This window comes from Mustela putorius, unplaced genomic scaffold (genome assembly GCF_011764305.1).
Source record: "Mustela putorius furo isolate JIRA1106 unplaced genomic scaffold, ASM1176430v1.1 tig00003858_pilon_pilon_pilon, whole genome shotgun sequence".
Classification (NCBI taxonomy): domain Eukaryota; kingdom Metazoa; phylum Chordata; class Mammalia; order Carnivora; family Mustelidae; genus Mustela; species Mustela putorius.
In genome coordinates this window covers 12633370-12656729 of record NW_025422010.1, presented here as the reverse complement: position 1 = coordinate 12656729, position 23360 = coordinate 12633370, and positions in this window count along the sequence as shown.

The window sequence follows — 23360 nt, the reverse complement described above, 5'->3', positions numbered from 1 at the left end:
ATCATATGCGCCCCTGTTTTGTATCCTATGTTTGCAAGTAGCTGAATGCTGACCATTGAGATGGAGGCCGAATTGTAGCTTCCAGGAAAATTCTCAAGTGGCTGCTAACACACTTCTCCTTTCTCCTTTCCTCTGTCCCACTGCCTGGATTTCAGCTGTGATAACTGGAGCCCTAAAGGATATCTCAGACCATGAGGAAGGAGGCACGGCCTTACCAGCCTCAGACTCCATGCTTCCAAATGCATATTAGAGCATGATAACAACAAACGTCTACTGTTGCTTAAGCTGCTGCTATTTTGTACTTTCCTGTTACTACAGCCCAAACCAAGTATAGCTGATACAGAAATAGATCAGGAAATGTGTGTGTGTGAGAGATGGGTGAGTGAGGAGGTAAGGTTTGGAATGGGCAAAGGGGTTGCATTGGCGAGGCAGGAGCAGAATTCAGAAAGAGACAATACATTGTGGAGGCGGGGTGGATTTAAAAATATGCCCCCAAATTCTTGGACTCTCCTCTCTTCAAAGATGAAGTTTAGTTCTCCACTGATGTGTGAGCCAGAATTAATGATTGGCTTCTAATGAATAGAATGTGTCTGAGCGATGTTGCGTGGATTCTAAGATTAGGTTTCAAAGGTACTCTGGCTTTCACACTGATATCTGTTGGATCCTTAGCTTCAGGCAAATTCAGATACCATACAGAGAGGGGTCCATGTGGTGAGCAATGAGACCTCGGATGGTCAACATACACTTGCCATGGGGGAGCCATCACGGCAGCCAATCGCAGGCCCAGTCAAGCCGTCAGATAACTGTAGGCCCAGCCAACATCTTGACTGCAACCTCATGGAACACCCTGAGCCAGGAGCAGGGAGCCGAATGCCAGCATTCCTGACCCACAGAAACTGCAATCATACATTTCTTTTTGTTTTAAGCCACAGGGTGCAGCAATAGATAACCATAAATATGTTATCAAATTGATACATACATTATGGGTGGAGAAAAACATTACAATGATGGAGTAGGATGGGGGGGGTTGTTTGCCAGTCTGGGACAGGACATCTGGGCTCTGACTTAACGCTAAATTTTGCATATGATGGAGGAAGAGGGAGCAATGTTTAGTCATGCTGATCAGATGCAAATGTCTTCTTGGTTGGGGTTCAAGGTGCAAGCGAACTCTCTTCCTTCCTGAGACCTACCTGTTAAAGCATACACAATAGGATGGGCAGGGAGGTGGAAATAAGACAGCATCACTGACTAATTCATAGGAAAACACCCTGTCATGAAGGCTTCTGATAGACTTGGAGACTCCATGGGACCTCATTCATCCTCTCCTCTGAATTTCAAACAGTGGAGGCCTGAATTGCAATAATCCCAATGTGAAAGGAAAGGGCTTTGGCCTAAGGTGGAAGTGGCAGAGGTGGAAAGAGGGGGATAGATTTGAGGTATGATTTCAAGATAGAAATGACAGGTCTTACAGATAAATGGGATGTAGGAAGTGTTTCTTCATCTTTCCCCAGATTGGAATATTAGAGATTCTGCTTTTCCATTTTTCAACATCCCCTGACTTGTTCCTCCCCAAGGAAGGAGAAAGAGATGATGTGATTGGTCAGAGATCATTAGTCTTTGGACATCCTTTTCCTTGAGGATGTGGTTGGGAGAGAGACTCGCTCCCTGTGCCCAGGTACAGCTGGTCCTCTGGTGCTTACTCTCACTCTGCAGTATGGCACAAAGCCAGCGGCCTCCTAACTAAATCTGTTCTTAGTCCCCTCCAGTGCACTGTCCATACAAGCCCTGTTACATCTTTCATTTAATTTCCCTAAATATTTGCTTTACCTCACTTGATTTACCTGAAGAGAGTTGAAAGTCTATGTTGAACCTACAACAATGGGGATAGTAGTAAAAAGCATTTCCAGCCAAGTTCACTGTTCATTTTGATGCAGGAGTGGCTTACCATTTTTATGATATAATACTGTCTATGTCTCCCATGTCTCTCACTGGACTTTGTTGTTTGAAGCCACAAATATCTGCATCCAAAAAATACAGACATGTAGACTTTCCAGTTGTCCTGAAATGGGAAAAGAATAGGTTGATAGAGATAGTTTACATTTTTGAAAGGCCTATTAAAAATGAAACCAAAAAAAATTCATTACAAGTTATGAAAAATGCATTGACTGACCTTTGAAGTTCATACAAACTCAAAAAGAGCAGGATAATTAAAGAAGACCAGCAAAAAGCCCAAGAAAATATATGAAGCTTGATGAATGAGCAGGTTTAAAATAAATGATGTATCTCCATGAGTTATTGATTATCTTATAATTCATGAATGCTGAGAAAAACATAACAAGGAATGATTTGTAAAAGGTCATCAAAAACAAGTAGGAACATAATCAGCTCACTGCTTATCTTGTAATTGACTAAAGTTCTAAGAAACAATGAGAAAAGAAAAAAAAGGAGTAATGGAGACAGGTCTTTGCTTGGTTGAATAATGTTCCCCCAAAATTCATGTTCACCCAGAAATTTGGAATGCGATCTTCCATAGCAATAGGATCTTTGCAGAGGTATCTGGTTGCAATGAAGTCATACTGATTAGAATGGGTCTTAAACCCAATATGACTGGTATCCTTATATGAGGAGAGGACACAGAGAGACACAGAAACACACAGGGAAGAAAGCCATATGACAATAGAGGTAGAGATTTAGTGATGTAGCTGCAAGCCAAGAATGCCAAAGATTGCTAGCAACCACTAGAAATTAGGAGAAAGGCATAAGAAGATTCTTTCCTAGAACCTTAGGTAGGAATATAGCCCTACTGACACCTAACTCAAATATCGAATTCAATGTGTATATTTACCACAATGTGTGAGCCACATCTTTTTAGTCATAAATAGCCCTATATTTGAGTATCAGTTCTATTCAAGAAATATCCAATGATCCATCAGACCTAAGAATGCTAACAGCTTTTAATTAAATAAAAAGGGTAAATGTATAAATTACAGGTCTTAAGTAACTTCATTTAATGGAAAACAAATAATAAATAACCAAGGAACTTAGTGTAATAAAAGAAGAGTAATTATAAAGTACACATTAGGCTGTAGTTAGGGTCCAAAGAAGATACTAATTATAATGGTTACTAAGCATTTTGAAAAAGGAGATGGGCTGAAGTCACGAGGTATACTTTCTAGAAATCAAGAAACTTTGTGAGGCTACAATATTTGAGATTTGAGATTTAGTAAAGTTGAGTCAAAAAAAAAAAAAAAACCTGGATGTACGTGAACATATTTAAACACTGCTCTCTTTTGGAGATCCGCTGTAATAGGCTTAGACAACCAAGCAATTGCTGAAGCACTCTGCTTGCTTTTCCTGATCGTCTCACTGTTTACATCTTCTTGTGGGATTGTGACACTCACAGTGATCAGCTAGTGTTGATCCTGATTTTGGAACCAATCATTGCTAACCCTGAATAGTAGGAAGGAAGTTGTGACTATTAATAGCATCAAGGCATACAGATCAGTAACAAGCTATGAAAAGTGAAAAATGTGAAACAATTTTAAAGCTCAACGTTTATAAGTATAGGAGTTCATTTTTTTGCTTCAAATTAATCATTCTTTACTTAGCAGATTATTCTGTAATCTCTCTTGCTTAATGTAACAAAACATGGAAATCATATTATTTTAAATTTCATACCATCAGTTAACATTCAATTACCATTTACAAGTCTATTATTTTAAGTTTAAAAATCAACTCTGTTCATATCCTAGTACACAACTGATTAAGACTGGTAACTAAATGGTTGGGAAGCTTCCCTATTGTTAAATTATAATTAAATGCATCTACCCTCATTTACACAATCTTGTCATTCTAAAATTTTCATATTTTCATAATACCATTAAAAATACCCTACCGTATACCACCAATGCATGTCAAAGTATGTAGGTCAACAGGAAATTATTGTGAGTTTTATTTAGGCTCCAGTAGCTCATTAAATTTGCTTTTAAAAAGTTAATGGCCACCTAATGCTCAGATGTTGACTTCTTACACCATTCTCAAGTAAAAAGAAGCAGAGAAAAGTGGCTGATTCCACAGAGGAGCAGACAATAAGTGAGATGACCCCGGAGCCTCTTGTAATGCCAGAAAGTAAGGAAGTGTTCAAAATGACTAAAAGAGGAGACTGTCAAAAAAAAAAAAAAACTCAAAATAGTAAACGCTGGAATAATTTGAACGATAAAATAGTGTATGTAGTACTGGGTTATAAACCATGCCATGAATCCCATGACTGCTCTAGCTTGTTGCCTGGAAAGAATTTCCAAGGACAGAGCAGGGAGAGAGACCACGACTAAAGTCTGAATGGTTCCCAAGTTCTGAAGTGGCAGAGGCCAAAGCAGCTGGTATTCCTAGGACAGAGTAACAGAGAAGAGGAAGCTCTGGACACGCTGGGTCTTTAGCTGAGTCCTAATCCATGTATATGAGTGAGGAAAGGAAGGGGGTTAGGAAAGAGACCACCAGAAAGAAGCAGGCAGAATGACCCCTGAATCTCACAGGGGGGGAAGAGATAGTGTATTCCCACCAGCCAGGGTAGATAGAACTAACACTTGAGACATCTAGGGAAATCCACAGACAATCTCACAGAGGGGCCACATTAGCCCTTTGTTGAACCACCTAACAAAGTTGCAAATCAGCCTTGAAAACATCAAACTGTTCAAGTAAATTAACTGCATCCCAGAATGAAGGCCAAAACAGTTTGAGAAATACAAAAGTCTAGCACCAATAAGGTAAAGTTCACAATGTTTTCAATGTGATTTAAAAAAGATAGAGCACAAGAAACAAGGATGTGGAGAAAAAGAAAGCCTCATGCACAGTCGGTGGGAATGCAAACTGGTGTGGCCACATTGTAAAACAGTATGGAAGTTCCTCGAAAAATTAAAAATAGAACTACCCTATGACCCAGCAATTGCTCTACTGGGTATCTACCCAAATAACACAAGAACATTAATTTGAAAGGATATAAGCACCCCTATGATTATTGCAGCATTATTTACAATAGCCAAGATATAGAAGCAACTCAAATGCCCACTGACCAATGAATGGATAAAGAAGATGAGGTATCTATACCCAATGGAATATTATTCAGCTATGAAAAAGAATGAAATCTTGCCATTTGCAACAACAGGGATGAGCTAGAGAGTTTAATGTTAAGCAAAATAAATCAGCCAGAGAAAGACAAATCCCATATGATTTCACTCCTATGTGGAATTCAAGAAATAAAACAAATGAGCAAAAGGGAAAAGAGAGAGATAGGCAAACCAAGAAACAGACTCTTAACTACAGAGAACAAACTGGTGGTACGAGAGGGGAGGTGGGTGATATAAGTGATGGGGATTAAGAGTACACTTATCATCATGAGCACCAAGCAAGGTACAGAATTGTTGAATCACTATATGGTACACCTGAAACTAATATAGCACTGTATGTTAGCTATGCTGGAATTAGAATAAACAATAAAATAATTATCAGTCAAACAAAGAAGCAAGAAAATACAATTCATAACAAAAAGAAGACTTTTTTTAAAAAAACAGAACAAGAAATGATACAGTTGATGGAATCAGTAGATAAGGGTGTTTTTTTTTTTTTAAAGATTTTTGTTTATTTATTTGACAGAGAGAGATCACAAGTAGGCAGAGAGGCAGGCAGAGAGAGAGAGGAGGAAGCAGGCTTCCTGCTGAGCAGAGAGCCTGATGCGGGACTCGATCCCAGGACCCTGAGATCATGACCTGAGCCGAAGGCAGCAGCTTAACCCACTGAGCCACCCAGGCGCCCGATAAGGGTGTTTAAAACAACTGTTAAAAATGTATGTTCCAGGGGCGCCTGGGTGGCTCAGTGGGTTAAGCCCCTGCCTTCGGCTCAGGTCATGATCTCAGGGTCCTGGGATCGAGTCCTGCATCGGGCTCTCTGCTCAGCAGGGGGCCCACTTCCCTTTCCCTTCCTCTCTCTCTGCCTGCCTCTCTGCCTACTTGTGATCTCTCTCTGTCAAATAAATAAATAAAATCTTAAAAAAAAAAGTATGTTCCAGAGGGTGGATGAAATCATAAGCATATAAGAAAACAAAAAGGAGATATAAAAGATCCAAATCAAACTTCTAGAGGTAAAAATGATAATATTTGAGATGAAAACTGCCCTGGATGAGGTTACCAGCAAATTAGACACTACAGAAAAAAGATTAGTGAACTTGAGAACATCATCAATAGAAACTACACAAAATGAAATCAAAGGGGAAAAAAGACTGAAAAAGTAAGCGGATCTGTGAAACACCAAGCAGGTTAGCACATATGTAAGATTGGAGTCCTAGAATGAGAGAAGAGAACAAAGAACGTGTGTCTAGCATATATAAAGAATCCTTAAAACTCAATAAAAAACAACTCAATAAAAAAAAATGAGCAAGATCTGAATAGACTCTTTACCAAGAAGATACACAGATAGCTCCAAAGCACATTAAAAGATGCTCAAAATCATTAGTCATTAGGAAATTGCAAATTAAAACCACAAAGGGGAACCACCATACCTATTGGAATGGCTAAAATGAAAAATACCAAATGTTGACAAGGACATGAAGCATTAGCACTCTTATACAATAAGGATGAAAATTTAAATGGTGCAATCACTTTGGAAAACAATTTTGTGGTTTCTTAAAAGGTAAACATATACCCACCAAGCAACACAGTCAACTCACACCTAGGTGATTATACAAGAGAAGTGAAACCATGTGTCCACACAGCAGCTTGTATACAAACATACATAGGAACTGTATTTGCAATAAAATTTGGGGGAGTTATAGAAATGTGCATTATCTTTTCTGTAGTGGTGGTGTCAGGTAATATATATGTTCAAATTAATCAAATTATACATTTCAATTCTATGCAGCATACTGTATATTATATTTAAAAACTATAATAAAAAATTACTAGGAAATAAGCAGAAATTTAGAAAGCATATAGAAAAGAGTTCTTTTATAATTTCTGAGAAAAAAAAAAAACATAGCATGTTAGTCAGAATTATAAGATGGCCCTCAATGTTTCTGCCCCCTGGTGCACATGCCCTGTATAAATCTCCCACTATGAGTATGGGTAGGATATGTGAATATGTTGGGATATCACTCTTATGATTAGGTTACATTCTAGGGCAACAGTGAAGGAATTTTGCGTATGCAGTTAGCTCTCATACCAGTTAACTTTGAGTCAATCAAAGGGATTATCTTTGGTGGGCCTGACCTAATCAGGTAATCCATCTAAAAGAGGATCCATAGGTAAGAAATCAACAGCAGCAGATGCTCTCCTATTGGTCTTGAAAGAGTAAAACATCATGTGGCAGGGAATAGCAGGCAGTCTCTAGTTGCTGAGGGCTTCAGTCCTACTGTCCTAAGACCTGACTTCTTACAACCACTGAGCTTGGAATAGAATCTGGAGCATTAGATGGGATCATAGCCCTGGCTGATGAGTTCCTTGCAGCCTTGTTAGATAGTGAGCAGAGAACCCAGCTAGGCTGTGCCCAGACTCTTAACCCCTGAAACTGAGATAATAAATGTATGTTGACTTAAGCTACTAAGGTTGTCAGAATTTGTTACACAGCAATAGAAAACTAATACACATGAAAACTGTGGCTGTGCAAGTGATGACATAAATGCTAGCCTGGAGATGGATGAATTACTGAATTGGAAGATAATACTTAGTAATTCACCCAGAATGCTGCTCAGAGAGATGAAGAGTTAAGCACAGTAAGAACAAAACTTGAAAAAGCATTTGTGAAACTTGAAGGATAGATTGAACAGCCAGTGTCTGCGTGTGTGTGTGCGTGTGTATGTGTGCATGCGTGTGTATGTGTGTGTGTGAGAGAGAAAGAGAGAAGTTGTATAAACCCTGAATGTGTAAATGCTGATGAAGAAGCAATATTTAGGAGATACTAGATGTAATGTTCCTTTATTAAATAAAGATGAGTCCCCCTGTCAAATATACACATAGAGGTAAATAGAGTCCACAACTAGAATATTAAGAATAAAAAGAAACCCTTAAAATCTAAGAGATAAAAGACAAATTATCTTTGCAGAAAGGAAACAGTGTTGTGAGGAAGGGTAGGATTTGTTTGTAAAAGATAATTGTAGTAAACCTTTAGGAAGAAAGAAAAATCAGGAAACAGTAGTGAGTGTATTATACAGGAGAGAGGGAAATGAAAACCAGAGCGATCATGTAAAACAAATAAAAACTTTTAATAGTCCAAAGGACAAAAGATAAAAGATGAGCCAGGGCAAAGAAATATAATAGGCTGAAGAGGAAATTTTGGAATGAAAATACTGTGCTTTTAGCGGAAGTAAATAAGATATATTGTGGGTGATAGTTATATTTTGTTTTACTCTATTTCTGAATGACAAACAAAAAAAAAAAGGTTTTAAACTACAAATAAGTAACACTTCCAAGATTATTATGCATAAAACCTAACTTTAAGCATCTCCTTATTGGTTTTGCTCCACGTATGAAATTGGACATTTGATCTAAGAAAAACCAGCAGTCAAAAGAATTGTTAAAAACTAAGGCATATGTTGAAAGTCCATTTCATTGTCTCTCTTTAATTTCCAAACTGACCAAAATATTTTGGTCAGTTTATTTAATGTTAGGCATTTCCCCCCAAAAGGTTTAGAACTATAGCAGTAACAGACTCCTTCCTAATAATAGAAAAGCAGATTAATCCTCTTTCGAAGATATATACCTCTTTAGCTTTAGTGGGACTTTCTTTTGGGAGGAACTGGTAAATGTTTTGAATGTAATTTAATTCCCAATGCAGTCATTTTTATAAAATTCCATGTAAGAGAAATACAATGTTGGAGATATGAAGGGAAGAACACTAGAGTAAAAATAAGAAAGCTGTATCTCTAGGTCTGTCAGTGACTATAGAAGAAATCCAAAGTTCCCTAGAAACAGGATTTCCCGTTTTTTGAACAAGGTTGTGGACTGGCTTATTTCTAAAATCTCTTCCAGAAATAACATAATTCAGCTTTGATGGTTAAATATAATACCTGACATTTGCTTATTTTAATGTTTTGGTTTAATTTTAATGTACAATATTTTATTTTATTCTGTTCTATTCTATCTTATTTTTCACTTTCTCCATTACCATTAATGTATAATATTTTAATATTTCATATATGATTATTAACTTTTTATTATAAAATGGCACACATTTATGGAGACTTTATAAAATATAGAAAGGTGAGGAGAAAGAAATATAATCACTTATCTCTACCACTTAAATGGGGAAGAATTTCCAAGTTCACTAAAAGCTGTGGGCCTGTCACCTCCCCCTTATGAAGTCATTAAACTTATCTGACCATCACAAAGGACTAACTCTCAGATTCTCTCTTTTTTAAAAAGATACTTATTTATTTGAGAAAGCAAGAGGGAGCATAAGCAGAGGGGAGGGGCAGAGGGTAAGGGAGAAACAGGCTCCCCTCTGAGCAGGGAGCCCAATATGGGACTTCATCCCAGGACTCTGGGATCGTGACCTGAGCCAAAGGCAGACACTTAACCGACTGAGCCACCCAGGTGCCCCTAATTCTCAGATTCTGACACATTTTCTATTTCCATTTAGGTCTTATCAGAACTCAGTCTCAACTTCTAGCTCCCCAGACTCCTAAAGCTGAATCCTGTAAAGGGCTCCTCCTAGAGGAGGCCTGGGTGGCCCTGCTCTGACCCTTGGCTGGAGGAGGTCTTAGATCCAAAGCCCCTGAAGACCAGGAGGCCATCAGATTCCCCATCCCTTTGAATTGGTCCTTAAGACCAAACCCTATTATTCGGATTATTTGATTTTTCTGCCCATTTCCCAAATCAATCTCTCACACTAGCTTCCGTTCCTACTCAGAAAAAACCAGGTTTGGTTAGATTATGTGGATACGTTGCATATTTTTCCCTGACAATGGTGAGGACGGGTGAGGAGAGGATAGCATAAATCCACCTTATATTACAGGTGAGGCTTCTGTCAACAGTAGGCTATTCCCAGTAAAGTTTTTGGGAATTCAAAAGTTCTGGGGTGCCTGGGTGCCTCAGCTGGTTGGGCAACTACTTTCAGCTCAGGTCATGATCCTGGAGTCCCAGGATCAAATCCCACATCAGGCTCCCTGCTCCACGGGGAGTCTGCTTCTCCCTCTGACCTTCTCTCCTCTCATGCTCTCTCTCACTGTCTCTCTCAAATAAATAAATAAAATCTTAAAAAAAAAAGTTCTATGTGGATTTTTGACTCCACAGTAGTCGGTACCCCTAATCCCTGCACTGTTCAAGAGTCATCTGTAATTGCAAGCAATATGGGATAATAAGCACAAATATGAACAATGGTAATAACTGAGAACTGAACAATTTGTCACCATTATAGTTGTTTTAGACCACAGAGAGGTAAGTTCAGAATAAAGTATTTTTGAAGGTACAAATCAATTTTGGGGGGTGGGGTTTGTTTGTTTTTAAAAATTCATTTATTTGATTTTTGTAAAAGAAGTAAAGCCTTTATTTCCTTGTTTCACAAATAAACTTGGCTGAATCGGTTGCTTTTTGGTAATTAACTGAGAGAATGGCGAGAGAGGAGCAGAGGGAGAGGGAGAGACTCTCTAACAGACTCCCGGCTGAGCACAGAGCCCCACGTGGGGCTCGATCATGACCTGAGCGGAAATCAAGAGTCAGACATCCAAATGACTGAGCCACGCAGGCACCCTTCAAATCATGGTTTTTAATGCTGAAACACATGGTGCAACAACAAAATTGTGGCAGGATCAGACCAAGTTCTGGATTTTGCAAAGTAGTCATCTCTGCTTTTTCATGGCACTTATCTTTTTGCCTTGTTAACTAGTAACTTTTGGCTGAAAAAGTAACTACTTTGCATGTATTTTCTCCTTTCCAGACTGACTTCTTGAAAACAGGGGTCAAGTTTTACACAATTTTGTATCCCCTCCCCCCAAATCCTGTGCCCCAGCACTTATAACTTGGAGCCTTGTTTGTGTAATGACAGAGTTTATTTAAGTGGGGAGGTGCTAAAGGATGAGAGCAGAACAAATGTATATATATGTGCCTCTTACAGATGGATATGTGCCCTTTTTATATCAATTCTTACCAAGACCTCCTAGCTCACATGACAGGTGTTTCTCATATTTGAGCATTGCACAAATCTCTTAAAATTAAAACCAAAAGTTATCACCTATCCCTGTCATTGGAGCCAATTGTTTTTGTTAGACTGTTACTTAAACATATAAAAATCAAACCAACTATAAATCCTTATGATCATAATTCTTTTTAAGTTAAATTTCTTTTTATTTTATTTTATTTTTTTTTATTTGACAGAGAGAGATCACAAGCAGGCAGAGAGGCAGGCGGAGAGAAAGGAGGAAGCAGGCTCCCTGCTGAGCAGAGAGCCCGATGCAGGGCTCCCTCCCAGGACCCTGAGATCATGACCTGAGCCAAAGGCAGCGGCTTAACCCACTGAGCCACATAGGCGCCCCATGATCATAATTCTTATATAACTATTAAAATTACAAATCAAGTACAAACCAAACTTCAAAACCAACAAAATTCAAATAAACAACATGAATTAAAACTAAATTATGATGTGCTTTACTGAAAACAAATGACTCCTTCGCAACATGAATGTGGTACTAATTACAAATGGCACTATATTCCCGGTGTGATGCTTATAGCCTAGCACAGGTTCATGGCTGTGGGCTACTTTCTAGAACAGTCACATGTTTCTGCCTCTGTCAGTTGAATTACATGACCACCAAGAGTTTGCTGTTTTCCCCCATCCCCACCCTGAACATTTTAATGTTAGTTGTGATTCTTAATTTAAATATGCAATTTAATCAAATGTTTTACAAACTGATAGATAATTATGACATGAGAAAAAGGTTGCTTCTCTAAAAAATTCTTTAGATAGTTAAAAAACTGAATGGCTAAATTGTTATATTACATACAGATGAGACAAATACAAAATATTGGCCAAAAAGATCTAGGCAATACTTGCTGTTTCATAGTAGTTTTAAGTTCTCTATTTTAAAGAAACAGTGGCATTATAGTGCCATTATAGTGGCATATATTATATTTTAAAGAAACATAAGACATTGATTATGACAATCTAGTCATTGGACCCATGAGAAAGGCCTTGACCCTATATTAAAATGCAGATTAATAAATGTATATTCAAGTGGTTTACATTTAGATGTTTAAGGTACACATTACTTTATCAACGTTCTAAGTGATCACTCTTTTATTTACCAATGCTATTTGCAAGAATACAATTCTTACATATTAAATCTAACTTCATCTTGTTATTATTCCATGACAATGCAAGTAGTAGGATTTCCTGCTGCTTGTGCATTCCTAAACACAAATTAAAAATGTGGGAACTTCTGTGACTAGTAGTTATTTCTTGCTGTAGGGTGGCCTTCCAAAAGCATTCAATATTATTTTTATATTATTATAAATTTCTTGTAGAAAACAAGCAAAGCCAGTGAATGTATCAGTCTGAGAAAGCCTTATAGAAGATAAAGCTAGTCTCTAGGAAACTAATGAAAATGTTATTTCACTATGTTTAAGTGACATCTGCAAAGTTTTAGAGGGACAGATTAAGCAAAAAACTGAAAGAAGATGATTTTTATTTTTAAAGAAAAGACTCCAATTCTTTCTGGTTTATTAAGTTTCATATTGAAACATTGGTTATTATTCCATACTCCTACACCTACTAATGTAAGTGTTAAAAAAAAAATTGTATGACACAGCTGGTAGAAGTATAGATGACATCAACTTCCTAAAATGTCATTTGGCAGTCAGTAACAAAGCATTATAATTTTCCATATATTTCAACCCAAAAAGTCTACTTCTTAACATCCATCCCAAGGATATATAATGTGCACAGACATATGCATAAATATTTGGTTAGAATGGTGCGTGTTATGCACATAAAAAATGAACATACAGGGCGCTTGGGTGGCACAATTGGTTAAGCGTCACTCTTGATCTCAGCTCAGGTCTTGATCTCAAAGCCATGAGTTCAAACCCTATGTTGGGCTCCATTAAAAAAGGTTTTTTAAATTAACATACAAAAGAGTAAAAGTTAAGGCTTGGATAAATTATGGTAATATTCAAATATTGGCATATTATGCAGAGATGAAAATCCTACTGCACAAGATCAGTGTTGTTACTAAAAAATGTTCATTACATGATGTTTAGTGAAAGAAGTATGATAAAAATGGGATGTATAGCATGGTCCTATGTGTATTTATTTATTTATATTAAAAAAGAGCCTGGAAGGCATACACAAAAATGTTAAGAGAAATTTACTCAGTTCTAGAATTAGCTAGGAACTATTACAATGGACAAAAACAGACCAGCTTTTAGTTATTCTGGATTTCATATTCCAGTGGGGAAAGACGGAAAATAAGCAATAGTAAAATTACACAGGTAACATATAATATGTCATAGACTGCTGAGTACAGTGGGTAGTAAATGCCCAGGTGGAGGTAGACAGGGTTGTTGTCCATATAAAGTGGTCCAGGAAGGCTTCCTTGACAAGCTGACATTTGAGCAGTGCCCTAAAGGACCCAGGAATGATCTTTCTGGCCATTATATTTCACACAGAACGTAGTAGAGTAGGGCAAGGTCAGAAGCAGGGAGCCTAGGAGACCACTGCAGTATCTTGGCAAGAGATAATTATCACTTAGAAGGTCAGCAAATTTTGAAGGCCAGGCTTGCATGTGGACTGGATGTCAGCTGCAAAAGAGTACAGGTTTTATACCCTCAATGGAGAGGGCAGAGTTGCCATGTGGTGAGATAGTAAAGATGTGGGGAATAGATGTGAGGCTCAGGTCAGGAGTACAGTGTCGGATATGTTATGTTTGGATGCCTACTAGAAAGCAATATGGACATCATTTATGATGCAGTAGTGGGGAGAACTTCCCTCCAGACCTTCCCCTAACCCCTCCCTCATCCTAAGTTTGAATCAGTTACTCCTGCCCTGTGTGGCACCCCTGCCCTCTTACCCCCAGCTCCCCAGACACACCCCTTGCATGAGCTTGCAATTGTTTATGAATCTTTTCTCCCCCTACCAGAGTGTGAGGATCCTCGCTGCATCTCTGGCACCTGCTAGAGGACTTGGATTGTAATAAAACACAAGTGTCTGGAGAATGAGGTTAAAAAAGTAGAGAACTAAAGCCAGTAAACATCACCATTGACACATGGGTTATTATGACCAATAAGATAAGTCTCTTTCTGTATTTTGTTTAGAAACCTACTGAAATGTTTTTACCCTGGGGAGGGGGAGGCTCACTCTTTAAGTGTCTGCCTTTGGCTCAGGTCATGATCCCACAGTTCTGGATTGAGCCTTGCAAGGTCCAAGGATCCCATGGTCCTAGGATCGAGCCCCGCATGGGGTTCCCAGCTCAGCAGGAAGTCTGCTTCTCCTTTTTCCACTCCCCCTGCTTGTGCTCCCTCTCTGACTATCTCTCTCTCAGTGTCAAATAAATAAATAAGTAATTTTCCAAAAAAAATTTTTTTTAATGTTTTTACCTGGGAATGAAAAAGTTTAGTAACACTTTAATAATAACTTATTTGAGTCTCATGACAACCAATCCAGTAACATAGCTGTATGCCGATTTCTTTCCAAACTCTACAAGTTAAAGGTCTACAACCAAAGTGCAGAATTTGAATGTTCTCATGTTAATTGAGTTCAAAGGAAAGACATTAGAACTTCAGACTTACTGACTGAATCCACAGGCTAATAGGCAGACCTCAATACATTCCTGACAAAGTCTAATTTTAGATCTTCTAATAACTCCTTAAGGAATTTCATGTTGAAATAGTGACTGGGACTTCTGACAGACAAAATGGATATTTGTTTACTTATTTTACCACCTCAAACTGCCACTAAATGATGGTGAAATGATTTTTTTTTTTTTTTAGTATATGTGCTGCCGAAGCGAGCACGATGGTGAAATGACTTTTTAAAACATTCTCCAGATGGGGTAAAATAGGAAGTCTCAGGATTGTGGGACACCAGAGTCAGCTGAAGGTGGGAATTTAAGAGAACAAGAGGACTAGCAGGAACACATAAATATTGAATAATGGCATTCCTCAGCCGTCCTCTCCTGTAGATTTCTAGAATACTATCAGCTAGAAATTTCCCCCAAAGAGATGTGAGAATATGTTTTACCATATCTGACCATCTCAAAAGGAAGGATCTAAAGATGTCAACATCAGATAATAATTGCCAGGCATCCCAGTCATATCACCAGAGAATAAAGCCTCCCCCATGCACTCAGGAATTCCCATCAGCTTTTATAATCCAGTTTTAGAAATGAGGTGATAAATCAATGTCACCAGTCATCTGCGGAAAGTCTTTACCATGAAAAGAGAAACCAAGTCAAACAAACAAATGGGGGGAATAAAACAACTTAAAGTAAACAAATGATGGTACAGGGAGAAGAACATTCAAAAAAAAAACTATCATTAATATCTTTGGAAACACAAGAGAAGATTTAGCATCCATAAAACAAGAACAGGATACTATGAAAATGGAGAAGTGGGAGGCATTCAAGTACAGAACAAAGTGCATGGAAATTAAAATTGTGATGGCCCAGTGACCAAAGCTGAAGCAGTTTGAGTAACAAAATAATGTTAACATTGGCATTAGCCCATAAATAAACATTTATGAGCTCTGATATAAATCACTGAATAAATAAATAACTGGGGGAGAAGGTACATTTTTGCTTATAAAATAATTTCAATTAAAACATCAGAAAAAATGAGTAAAACAGAAAAATCACTATTAGAACACCATAGTAATAACTGTGATAGGCAATTTTGACCAAAGTCAGATGCTAAAATTAGTGACCAAATGTTTGAGGAAAAACTTGATTTCTACATATTCTCAAAGTACCACCTCCAAGATTGTTGAGGAACCTTACAAAAACTAAGTTCCTCAAGTGAATAAGTTACACACCACCAGTAATAACACACAGCAACATCAGGAATCCCTGATACGATTCACAGAGGAAGGCACATCACTTCTGTGGTATTCTTGCCACAAGATGCACAGCCTCAATGTCTTCATAAGAAATTATCAGAAAACTCAAGTTGAGACACCTTCTACAAAAATAACACACCAATACTGTTCAGAAGTGTCAAGGTCATAGAAAAAATGAGATACCATCAGAGGAGTTTAAAGAGATAGAACAGATAACTGCAACGTGATATCCTAGGTTTGACCCATTAACAGAAAAAAAAAAAATAACTGGTAAATAAGCAAACAACAACAAAAAAACTGATGAAATCCAATAATAAAGTCTGTAGCTTGGTTAATGGAATCGTTCCAATATTAATTTCTTAGTTCTAATAATCATGCTGTAATTATGTAAGATGTTGACGTTAGGGAAAGTTTACTGGGGTCTTTTTGCAACATTTCTGTAAACATAAAATATTTCAAATAAAAAGCTCTCTCTTAAACCTTAATATTAATGTCAAAAATGTAAGATTAGGGAAATCTCTCAGAAATTAGATCAAGGACAGAGATGGAAACAGAGATGGAACAATAAGGATTTTAGAGAATTTGTTGAGAAAAACTGAAGAAAGAGAAAACAAAGATGAGGAAGTCATAAATGAAATAATTCAAGAAAACTTTCCAGAAGTTGAAGGATACAGTTTCCAGATTAAAAGGACTTACCTGTTTCCAGTACAAAGATCCACGCCAGGAAACATATTGCAGACCATGAGGATGACGAGAAGATTCCTCAAGCTTTAAAGAGAGAAGAATATATAGGCTACACATTACACATTAAAAAAAAAAAAAAAATCAGAATGGCTTCAGACTTCTCAAGATACTTTGACAATTTCGAAGGTAGATTATAAGTTTTTAATATCTATATTTATTCACATTTTTACCCAGACACAGATGTGAGATTTCTGGAGTAGAAATCATTTGTTATTACTTACAGCAATAACTGCATCAGCTTCCCAAACCCAGGGCCCTAGGGATCACATGATGGGAGCCAGATGGCACCCTGCACAGAGGAGGTCAGTCTGAAGTTGTGGATCTAGGAGTTTACACAGGGCCCAAAACTGACCCTTCTCACAGGCGCTCAGAAGTTTTGTTCCCTAGTCATTAATAATCCTTTGGAATTTAAATGACTGGCTCCAGGCTCTGCCTCTTCATTCCCTTTCAAATGGGGACAAGCAGGAAGATAAAGCCCCAAGTCTTTCTGGAGGTAACTGGCTATTCAATTATCCTTTAGCCTCCAAGGCTAGTTTTTCAACCCAGCCGCCATTAAAGGTTTGCTCAAAAAGTTCTAACTGTGCAGGAGCCTGAAATGATTCACTTCCTGACAGGTTATTTTCCGATCTAGAATTCTAGCCTCAGGCCAACCATCAGTAAGAGTGAAGGTAAAATGAATCTCCAAAAGTTCACCTTCTGTTCACTCCTCAAATTGCAGATGTGCTCCTCCACCAAGGAGAGAGTAAATCAAGAAAAGTGGACAGCATGGGAAACTCGCATGCTTTTAACAGCAAAATTTGCAGTTCTTTTAGATTCATCTCAAAGTCTAAGAATGTCCTTAAGTGAAGCCTGGGTTTTAGTTGTATTACATCAAGCATGGTCTGAGCTCCTTTGCAAGGAGTCATGACAATGTGTGTGGAATCATTCACATCCCCTTCATTTTGAACATGGCACAAACCTGAAAGCTGGTCACCAGTTCCAAACACCCCTTTCCTACTATTTCTTACAGGTATTGAGGAACGCAGATGTCATGCTCATGGGTGGTACCCAGTTGGAGTTAGAAGGTAGGCAAACCAAGCAATTACATTAAAAATGCCTGTAGTGTATTATCCCAATTAAATAATTACAAGAGACTTGATTCTTAGTAATAAGCTTAGAGACCATCTAATACATGCCTCCTTTTTAAAACAGGGAGGTGATTCAGGAAGATCAAATCAGTTGCTCAATGTTTGTACAGGCAATTTAAAGTTAAGAAGAAACTGAAATTCAGGAGTCCCCTTTTTTTGCTGGTGGACTGAAAACGATGATAATTATGTTTCCCAGGCCTAAGAACTTCCCATAGATGATTCACCCCATTCTCCCTTTCTTGTATTTCACGTTACAGATGAGGAAACCAAAACCTAGGAAGGTTCGGTAACTTGTCCAAGACCACAGATTTCGTGATGGAACAGGATTCACATTCAGGCAGTCCACGCACAGAGCACAGTTTGTGGATTGTGTCCCTCATGCAAATAGTGTCATTCACACAAATATTTTCAAAGTTTTTCAGTAGGGAAAAATCCCCACGAAACTAGCTTCAGAGATTTTAGCTACAAGTGCAATGAGTGCCCCAGCTAAAAATTCAGGTAATACAGAACAAGAGCAGAAGGAATACTGGAAGATAATTAATGGATAGTCGCACATAATAAAGATAAGGATCAACAGGGATGCCTGGGTGGCTCAGTCAGTTAAGCATATGCCTTTGGCTCAGGTCATGATCTCAGGGTCCTGGGACTGAGTCCTGCAATGGGCTCCCTGTTCAGTGGGGAGACTGCTTATTCCCCTGCCTGAAGCTCCACTTACTTATGCCCTCTCTTTCTCTCTGACAAATAAACAAATAAAATCTTAAAAAAAAAAAAAAAAAAAAAAGAGAGAGAGAAACAACAAACATTAGGAACTCAGGAGTTTTAAATCCAGTCTGTCAAATCTTACTCTTTTATATTAGGAAGTTTTAGAAAGAGCCAAAGCTTTGTATAAACTAAATAGAATATATCTATCTATCTGTATATATGTAATATATATACACACATATATATAATATATAATTATTAAATTAAATTACTAAATTAAATAAATTTAGTTATTAAATATGTACAAATTTAATTATTCTATGCCAGGCTGCTTATAGTTCATGGATTAATCTATCTGCAGTTTGCAAAATCAAAGAACTTAGATTTAATTCTATTTTATTTTGGCCTATAAAATGAGAATGATATTTATCTCTTACTTTTGTGAACAAGTTCCTGTAAACTGTAAGGCAGTCTGTAAATGTCAGCTATATTAATTAGCATACGGTCTCCTTCCACACTATCACCAAAGTTAAATGGCTTTCTCTGCATTATTAAGATACCACTTAAAGAAAAGTAAGAAAACTCTCATGGTCTCATAATTCACAGAAGTGACTTTGGGAAAATAAAGATTAATTATATAGCACCTAAAATTAATTCATCCCTGCCATTTTTCATTCTTCTTTTCTCAAGCCCACATTTTATTCCAGAGTATCCAGACTATTAAATATGATCTTGTTGGCTCTAACCAGGCCAAGTGGTCCAGTAACCTTCCAGTCTGGCTAATATTTCCTGTTCCTTATTGACTAAAAGAGTGTGGGAAGATTGCAGAAAGGTAACCCCTTCAAAACTGTAGGAGAAATAGCACTCACACACATACCCATGATTTACATTGAATTATGTAAACAGCATAAGAATACAGTGTAATTAAGTTTTCCAAGGATTAACCTTGCAACCACCTCTGTCCCCATTTGAGGTCAGTAATATTTAAAATCAGTTACATCAGATCTTCAAAAACATTGTAGAGTTCAATTTCTTACCTATAACCTATGGAAAAGAACAAGTTTATCTTTTGAAATAAGCAAGACTGGGGTGCCTGGCTCAGTTGGTTGAGTGACTGCCTTTGGCTCAGGCCATGACCCTGGAGTTCCAGGATCCATTCCACATCAGGCTCCCTGCTCCACAGGGAGTCTGCTTCTCCCTTTGACCTTCTCCCCTCTCATGCTCTCTCTCTCACTCTTTCTCAAATAAATAAATACAATCTTAAAAAAAAAAGAAAGAAGCAAGCAAGACTTCCGTATACTGCAGGAACTCACCATTTGCACTTTGGTTGAAGAAATTAAGAAAGATTGGGCAACTAGGCCAAGGTGGAGAGAGAGCTTGAAAGATTTAGAATGCGAATTAAAGTTTTCTAGAACTTTTCAGAGAGGGGGTGGAGGGAGTGGTGGGAGGGTGAGAGGTTACATAGGTAACACTTTTTAGAGTTAATTTTGGCACCAAACTGGATGGCCTTTGGCCTGATGGGGATTTTCCAGCTCACCAGATAATGGAACAGGTGAAGAAGCCCAAAGGGTAGCTTCATGCTACACTGCATGCATCCGGGACATTCTATCTGCAGTTTTCTAGATTATTTGAAAACAATGTAGAGTATTCTCCATGCAGCCTCTACATCTGAAGCCAGGTAAAATAACAAAACAATGTTGGCTTAGTATTTGGTCTGTTGCATGGGAAATGTCTTGGAGAGTTCAAAATATTGGAACTCATTTATTATAGAAACCCAGGGGCAGCTATTTGCAAAAATGCCCCTCTCTCTCCTCCAGTCACCTGCCTGACACCGGGCAGAGGTTGGTAAGGATGTATGTGTGGCCACAGTTGCTCCTTTCCTGGGTTAAGGGCATGTTGACAACGTGGCTGAGGGCCCATGATGTGGAGGCCAATGGACCTGATATTCTGTTCTGACTCTGGTAACAACTTGACATTGGCAGGATTTTTAAATTCTTCTAATCTTGGTGTTTTTGTCAGTCATAATGCATTCCTCAGAGAGGTTGCAAAGGGATTGTACCTATCCTGCCTGCTACCCGGTAAATATTCCACATATGCTGGGTTTTATTAAATTCCTGATCCTCTTGACCATCAGTGATGGAGGTTCCAAGTGAGATGTGAAATCAAACAAGCAAGAACACAGCAGACCCATCAGAATCACTTACAGAAATCATCTTTTTAAGACTTCTGCTCTCTGACTGAAAACAGAAAATGACCACATTCCTAATAGTTTTAATGGCCTAAGATGCTTTCACAAAACTCCATCAGGATGATGGGCTGTCTCATGGTGATCTGAAACCAGCAGAAGAAATATCTTTTCTATTCAGCTTTCCATTAGCTTATTTGCTATCCTACCCTCTGCGCACTGTCAGCCTTCACTGTAGGTGGGCTCTGAGGGAATAGCTACTGACCCTCAGTTGTCCTTTCAGAGCTGCTGCCAAGCATATTCTGCATTGCTCATGGAGCACCCTCCATTAGAACCTTCGGAGCTATTAATATACTTGTTGAAAACTGCTGGAAGCCCAGATTATTTTTCTTTTACCCTTCTAATTTTGTGTCCATACCCTCTCTTGATGCCAGGATCCCTTATTTTTAAGAAATATACCTTAGTCTCCTATTCCTCTTTCCAAAATAACCATTCCTCTTTCCAAAATCATCAGTGAAAGACAATGAGAATCATTCCATGGAAATGGTAATATTTAGCAAATACGTTTCCAGTATATATTCAAAAATTCATTTAAGAACGGTTGTTTTGGTACCACAGTTTTCATGACTATTTATCTCAAACACTACTTTCTGAAGTATGTTCTGTGAACTGGATTAAAATACATACCACAGATTTTTTTTTTTAAAAAAAGCACTTTGCTTATTTTCGATGATATATTTGTAAATCTTTGTAAAATTTTGTAAAACTTAGAAAGGCAATCACTTAACTCCACCCTGAATAGTAAGTTCCATGAGCTGGGACTGGCTTCAGTCTTGTTCCATGCCCAGCACTTGGTCCAAGGTCTGGCACAAACAAGGCATTCAAAAACATTGATTGACTGATACACTTTAATCTTACTCTGGAGCAAGAATTTTGTGTGAGATTAATGGAAAAACCCTCAAAAGAAGGGCAAAGTGATTTAGTAAACTGGTGTTCTGGAACTAAAGGAAAAACCGAAATTCTTGGGGAATAGCGTTAAGCCTCTTTGGGGAGAAAGCTACAGATCATCCTAGAATTCATACAAACTAGGAAGGGAAAGGCTGAGTGCAGTCTGAAATACACCCAAATTCAGAAAAACAAATATAAGCACACCAGAAAAACTAAATGATTTCGAGCTGCCTGCCTGGCTCACTCAGTAGAGCATTTATGACTCTTGATCTGAGTCATGAGCTCAAGACCCACTTGGTTGGCAAGTTTACTCAAAAATAAAATTATAAAGGGGTGCCTGGGTGGCCCAGTTGAGTAAGCATCTGACTCTTGGTTTCTACTCAGGCTGTTATCTGAGGTTTGTGGGAGGGAGCGCTGTGTTGGGTTCTGTGTTCATCATGGGAGTCTGCTTGGGATTCTCTTCCTCTCCAGTCTCTCCCTACCTCACTCAAAAATTAATAAATATATAATAAAAAAGTAGAATTAGATTTTAAAAAGGTAAGTGATTTCACATATGAAACTAAGAGCCACCTCTCAAAATTCCAATTCTGACCCTGCCATCAGATAATTTCCCCAGAAAGCTGGGAGCCATCCAGAGGGCAGTGTTTATACTTGACTACATGCCAAGGATCTATTCAGATGATGGGAGATGACAAAACCCAGGACAACTCTAAGATGAATATGAGTATGTGAGAACCAAGGCATGAATAGGTTGTGAGAACCATATATGAGATGTGAGAACCAACCAATGAATAGGTTGAAGATGACAGAAATGCTAAAATACACATAGCTTCTGTAGATATTTCCAATCAAGAAGCCTCAATGAGTTTCAGGTCTACAGCTTGGGGCTGAAGATTATAGACCTGACAGATGTCACAAGAGAACTGCAATTTTGCTTCTACTTCTCTAGCGAGAATGTCCTTTGGGAAGAAGGGAACATTTATGGTGTACCTAAAAAGGGGTAGGTGCTGGGCTCAATATTCCATACTAGTTATAGCATTTAATCTTCACAGCAGCCCATGAAGTAGAAATCCCCATCACAAATATAGAAATGGCAAAACTAAACTAAGGTTCAGGGCTGTTAAGAACTTGCCTAAATCTACATGGTAATTGCTAAACAGAGCCAGGATCCAATTCAAGTTTTCTGAAGTCTTCCCACTAAACCACATTACCTTATTAAGCTGAAAAGTTTTGCATAAATATTGGTAATGGGAGAATATCTCTCGAAGAGATCATGAAAACGTAAAACTGCTAAAAGCTGTCATAGACCAGATAAATTACATCTACAATTCTTGAGAAAAAATTAGTATGGTGACCTTTAAGGAATCATGGAGAATAGGTGATGAAAACGAACATGAGACCTGGAAAGGAAGCACACTCTTGCTGGGCGGGGGCCAAATCTCCTCTGCCCGTATCTCCATCAACCAGCACAGACCCTCACACACAATGCTCAATATATGTTCAATAAGTTACAGTCCCTTTACAAATCTCAAGTATTATCTAATAGATTAAGAGTTAAACTTATTTTGGAATAGTTCCAAGGGGAAAGTTCCCAGTTACAAGGGGATTTGCTAAAATGAAGACAA